This window comes from Dermacentor variabilis, chromosome 1 (assembly GCF_050947875.1).
Source record: "Dermacentor variabilis isolate Ectoservices chromosome 1, ASM5094787v1, whole genome shotgun sequence".
NCBI classification, from domain to species: Eukaryota; Metazoa; Arthropoda; class Arachnida; order Ixodida; family Ixodidae; genus Dermacentor; species Dermacentor variabilis.
In genome coordinates this window covers 284,044,589-284,051,410 of record NC_134568.1, presented here as the reverse complement: position 1 = coordinate 284,051,410, position 6,822 = coordinate 284,044,589, and positions in this window count along the sequence as shown.

Below are 6,822 nucleotides of genomic sequence, written 5' to 3'. Positions count from 1 at the left end.
TTTGTGTCACGGTGTGGTCATAGTGTGGTGTCGAAGCACTGACGAGAAAGCGACGGCATCGTAAACGTTGAAAGAACGTGTTTTGACCGTTTTGACCGTGGTTTGTTAAGTGTGTTAGGTTGGCGCTGCAGCGTTACGCGCTTCATGAAACTTCAGAAGAGCAAAAGGAAGGCACTGTTGATACATAGACAGTCGTAATTCCAGTGGCTTGACAATCAAATTTTATTGAGGGCTTCATTACGCTTTGCTTGTTTATATGCTCATTGAAATGTGTTTTTTAGGACTTTGAGAACACAAACTTACTTGTGGTAGGAAAGGTTGCTGCCTCCTAGCTGGCTGTAGTCTGGTGTTGCAAAATATGTAAGTGCAAAGCCACGCCATAACACTTTGGAAGCGGTACGTTAATATAAAATATGATGAAGCATACTCGATCGTAGGAGGCCACAATTAAGCGTCCTGGCACTGCAGCAGATGTGCTTAAAACTACTTACCCGCCATGGTTGCTCAGTGGCTATGGTGTTGGGCTGCTGAGCACGAGGTCGCGGGATCGAATCCCGGTCACGGCGGCCGCATTTCGATGGGGGCGAAATGCGAAAACACCCGTGTGCTTAGATTTAGGTGCACGTTAAAGAACCCCAGGTGGTCAAAATTTCCGGAGTCCTCCACTACGGCGTGCCTCATAATCAGAAAGTGGTTTTGGCACGTAAAACCCCAAATATTATTATTAAAACTACTTGAAGACATTCAGCAATCGTGACAGCCGACGTAGCAGACGACCCGTAGCATTCCTCTCAAAGGCGCAACACTTTCTCACAATACAAAATTCTTTTCATAAATACTCGATGAGTAGTTATATATAAGTACGTGCACGGTTGTTATTGCTGCTGTAAAAATAAATAAATAATTATTCTCTAGCGCTAAAAGAGTTGCAGAAGAATGCATACCATGCATGGTGTGCCTTTGGTCATAGAGTTCATAGAGTTTCCTACAATATTGTGGGAAGCTCTATATGATGGGTTAAACGAGACGTTCATTTGAGGCAACAGGGATCGCCAACCGTTTGTGCGCAGGTGCGAGAGAAAATCTGGGGGCTTTTGCTCCTTGAATTAATATACGACTCTGCTTAAGAGGAAGCTTTAGCTCGGGCCCAACTCCGACGCGGCCTATTCAAATACATGTAAAACGCAAAAACGTTTTTATGAGATAACCCCTGGACCGATTTTGATGAAATTTGTCGCATTTGAAAGAGAAAGTTAAATTCTAGTGACTGTTGGAAGCGGAATTTCGATTTAGGGCTTGAATTTTCTTAAAACGATTTTCAAATATTTGACCGTTTGAAAAAAATGGAAGCACGAAGTTTATAAATTCATAGCTCTGCATCAAGAACCGATATCGCGGTTATGTAAACGGCATCCATTATATCATTCAAAGCGGACAAATTCAATATGCCATTTTACATCTTACGTGAATTTGTTACGTTGGTTACAACGGTTTTGCAAAAGTTGTATTTCTTTATTATTAAATTTTTTTATATTCATGTGTTACATATCAATTTTGTCCGCTTTAGATGTACTATTAGATGCAATTCACAGAATTGTATTGTCATTTTTAGTGGTTAAGTTACAGAGTTGTAAACTTGATAGTTTCGTTTTTTTGCAAATTTTCGATTTTTGCCAATTTTTAATAAAAAATTGACGATCTAACTCGAAAATTCGAAACCAACAGTCACTAGATTTTAAGTTTGTCTTTTAAGTGCAACAAACCTCGTCAAATTTGGTGCAGTGGTTACCGAGAAAAACGAATTCTCCTTTTACATGTATTTAGATAGGAGCACTTGAGCTAAAGCTTCCTTTTAAGGCACTACCGAGTCGTGGCGGATCATAGCTTTCTCGCGCCTTACGGCGATGTACCTTGTAAATAACATCATAGATGTTTCAGTGGGAGCAGAAGCGACCGTAGTAGAGCCTGGGACGCATATATAGAAAAAAAGTGGCGGGGCGCGGAAGTGCTGAACTTAATTATAGCGTCACAAGTTGGCGACTGGACTTAATTGTATTTATTCAATCGTGTTTTTTACTAGTTGTAACAACGTGTCATTATTTCGCGTTATTGGCGGCGCCTTCAGGACACCAAAGCTAGAACCCGAACTGGTCTGTGGATTAACCTCGCTGAGGCCTGCACGTACCAGGGGTGTAATTCTGTCCGCTATAGCGGACAGCCAATTTTTTCCTGCGAGCACCCCCTGGCACGCTTCGGTCTCTGCGGCCCCAACCCACGGGCCACCCTGCTTCCAGTATTTTGATCCCTCCGCTACCCGTTGGGTGCCGTAATTGGAGATCCTGCGCCGCCTGCGTAAAAGGAGAAGTTATTGCGGATCTTGAATGTACAAAATGTATAAAGTCGGGAATAAATAGTAAAAAATAATTAGGAACAGTATTTTGGTGTCGGCATCACTCAGAACTGCAAAATGTTCAATAGTATTTCCGAGGGTGGTACCAGGCCCCGCACACTCTCAAGTTCAACAAATGGCCACAGAGGGCGAAAAATCAATCGAGGCGCGTTTCAGCGTAAGCGCGAAAGTGGAGCTACTGTAATTTGGTCGAATACTTTAATTTGTGCTTTCTCTGCTAGGGGCGCTGAACATGCTGAATTTTTTACTTTACACAAACCATTGACATAAACAATCGAGGTGTCTAAGGATGCTTTTTACCTCAAGCAACTAGGCAGTTGATTTTTTTTTTAATTTGATTGTTGAAGCTGCTTTTTAGTCATAGCGTCAAGGTTTTTGTGCTTGATTAACCACCGACAGCCTATTGGTATCGATGTGTTTCCTGGCCGTTGGCGTTCGAATACTACGGCGGTAAAACATTTTCGAAAGCATGCTGGTTTCGTCTGCGAGTCACTACATAGACTTGCTGTAAAGAGGTCTACTCTTGGCAAAAAATAGTGCCTCATTTTGTTTAGGCGTTGATTATCATAATGAATGCGGCGGAGGTTGAGGGAGTACGCTTGAAGGTACGTTTTTATGCCGTTGATCTCCATAACACCGTAAGTACGCAAACCGATGTCACAGAACACTCGATGCATCACTGTGTGTTCTCCGTCATCGCTTGTTTGCTGTACGCCTACTAATTCTTCATTTCTTCTTCAAGTGTTGTATCCTCCTTTTCTCCTTGTTCTCTTGTGCTTCACTTACAGTATGTCGTTCCGTCAGCTGTAATGCGCATTTGCAAAACCAATACGTTTGATAAGACGCAGTGGTTATCATAATTTCACTACACATGTATTAAGCTGGCACATATGGTTCAGATACAGATACCTGTATGCGGACTTGCACGACGTTGATGCGGAGATTAGGATAATTATGACACCCGTAAGGAAGAGGCAGCTGACGGCCGTAAGCTGTTGCGTTCTTTCCGCCAAACTACCCGGCCTAGTAGTGCTGTAAAGATGCTGTATAAAAGTGACACGCGGTGACAGGGAAATTATTATACTTAGCAGCCGACCATACGTTTTGTAGCTTAGGTCTTCTTGTGCGTTTGTGCTACCCTTATTAATGAGCCATTTCTTGACTATGTAACCGCGTTTGTGTGGATGCGTAGACGTGTGCTTTTTGTTGTACTTGTAAAATGCAAATAAAATATTTTCAGGCTTACTCAATCTTTGGTGTCGTGTGCGTTTATTCCAGTCTAGGCCATCGTGCCACCTGGAAACCGCATTCTGTCAGTAGCCCTACACGAAATGCAACAGCTGGAGCGCGGCGGCACAACTCGGGGTAACGGCGGCGTAATAAACGAAAAACCGCTCGGGATGCCCTTAAAAGTCAGTTGAGAGTGTGCCTTAACTCGATATGACTCAGCGCGACATGTATTCTGCTGCACCTCGATCGTGTTCCCGCCAGTTTGGTTGCTGTGTGGCAAACGTAGCGCCTACTTATATATGTAGGCGTTACGTTTGCCACACAGCAATTAAACTCGCGGGAGCACGATCAAGGCGCAGCAGCCAGAAACCCAGTAAAGCCACAGAACACCTGGTAAACTGTGCAAAACCCCGTTTCCGTTTCCTGTTGTACAGCGCCACCCGTGGTCGCATACTTTAGTTCATGACGCCACCGCTACGCTTATTTCCGTAGCACTGTGGAAGGTACAGTTTCCCTTCTCTAAGTTTGTATAGGTGTTCTGTGGTGGTACTCCTTGAAACACGGTTCTGCGCACAGCGCCTTATCGCAATCTGCACACCTAAAATGCGCGTCTGTTCTCTTGAGGCGAGGAGATGTGTTGGCGCACACATCTCTGCGTGCGGCTGCCTTGGGCAGAGGTCTGAGGCACCCTCTCGCGTAAGCGCGTTGCCGCAGAGAGCGAGAATACCTAGTGAGCGGAGATGATAAACTAGCTAAGAGCAGTGCCAATCAAGATAGAAATCAACTTCCGCCGCCCCTGCGAGTGCGTGCCGACAAAGAGAAAAACCACGTTTCGCGCGCCTCCGTAGCGATCACGCGGCGGAACCGAAACCGCGAAAGCGCGCGTTGCCACTGAGAGCGAGAATACCTCGCGAACGGCGCTGATAAACACGCTAATAGCAGCGACAATCGAAATAGAAATCAACTTCCACCGCCCTGCAAGAGAGTGCCGACAAAGAAAAAATTGACGTTTCGCTTACCTCCGTTGCGATCACGCGGCGAAATCGGAACCGCCAAAGGGGCGTTGCCGCAGTCTGAGCGACGCGCTGAAGCTAGCAATCAGCTCTGTTTATCTCCCCAAGAAGGTAGCACCAATTTCAAACGCATCTTGCAAGTGCTAAGAGGTGGAAGCACCTCCCGGTGAGCACGTATCGTCATTATGGCGCGAAATTTCAAACGGAGGGTCGGAACCGTACCCGTACGGCTAAGACCTTGCGGGACAGAAAACCGCTTCCGTACATGTACGGCTTAAAACCTTCAAAGGGTTAATTATTGTAACCTCAGCGACTCTCCTGAGGCTTCCGTTTGCCGCGGTTACATGTGCCCTCCTGGAGCAGTGCTTGTAACAAATCCAATCTGTCGTCGCGACGGAAAAATCGACCCGCGACACAACACCAGTCAGAACCTTGCCCCTTTAGACACAGCGATCACCAAATGGGACATCCGTGCCCACTGCCTCACCGCGCGGGCCCAGTGGCTGAGCGTAAACAAATTCGGCCGCACTCCGCAATGCCAGCATGTCTAGGGGACAAACGCATACAACATGCACGCGCTGAGAAACCTCCTACGTAGTGCTATAGACCTCAGACTCTGCCCAGGCGGCGCTGCGGAAAAAGCCGTCACCAGCGCCCCCATCGGAGCCTTGGCGCAAACTGAGTAGTGCAAGGAGAGCTGTCCGCAAGCGAAGGTGCATTGGCCACAATGGACCCCTCTCTTTCGTTTGTGTTGAGGCACGGTTTCCTAAAAATCGAGGACCTGGAAAGCTTCTTCCGCCCATCCACGCTTCGGAAAGGAAGCTCAGCAGAGCGAAGTACTTGTACGATATAAAATAAAGTCTCAAGTGTTATTTCGGCGTGCTGCAACTCGCAAGTACAGAGAGCATCAGGTTTGTCTGTATGCATATCAGTATAAAAATCTAAGCATTTCAAAATGGTTCGTATTGAATATGTCCTGAACACAAGACTTAAGTATCTCCTATGTTTTTATGTATTTTATCGTAATGTTTAGTCTCGCAATTATTTACAGAGAGTATCCTTTCATAACTTTTTCCAGGGCAGCAACAGCGTGAGATCATAACGAAAGAAGCTTCCTACAGTGCCTACGCACTGCATCTTTCTTTCTCGCAGGAGCTACAGCATCGCCCGTACCTTAATTTGAACTTTTCGCAGACGCTTCGAGCAAGAAGCGCGCACAAATAAATGTAAATACACACGACATTCTTTTTCTTTACACACGTGCGTTACTTCGCAATTACTCGTCCAGTGCACCTACAGCAACTTCATTGCTCACATTTGAAAAACGCAGTCGAGCAGGCTCAGCACATTGCGAAGCGTGCTTGTATCGGCGCAGGACATACAAAATACCGAAAGTAGAAATGAGCTCGCGATACAACAATGCTCTAGAACAGGACTTTGAATTCATAAATGAACCAAAATGTTTGGTTAAGCTGACCTGCCAAATCTCTCCGTTCCTTTTGTTGAATCAAGCGGAGGCGGACGTCTGTTAAAAGGTGGAGGTATCGATGGCACATAAGCAGGATGGTTCGCAACGTTGTCTTTTTCAGTTACCAACGAAGTGGCGGCTGCAAATTCTTGAGTTCTCGCTTGGTTACCACGGTCCTCCGTCAGGGCTACGCAACACAATTACAGAAGAACAAAATTGTCGCACTTTCTCATGCGAGCCGCTGTGTTGTGGGGAATGCAAGTAATCCGATTACCCAACAGGTTGAACAGCCCGTATCCAGCGCTCTCGCCTTTCCCCTTCATACGATCGCGATGGAAATCGGTAAAACTGAACGTTGTTATTCCGTCCTTCACGTTCATGGCAATTCACAACACAACAGTAGCGTCGATTGCGGCGTTTCTTCGTAGCGCGCGGAGCTAATGCGGTTGCCGTCGTTTCCGCCATCAGTCTGAAAAGTGAGCCAGCAAGCGCTTTATGGCAGTTCGGCAGCGCGTCCGAATAGCGTAGAAATTCATAGCTCTCTGTCTGGGTGGTAAATGCGCAAAACGCTCGCAATATGGACCAAAATCTAGTTAAATTGTTGTTTCGCCGTCGCTAGCTGCATAGGCAACTTAGCAAGGGAGTCGGGCTTCGCACTACTCAATTACTGCCTCTTCGCACCGGCAGGTGGCGCTACGCGT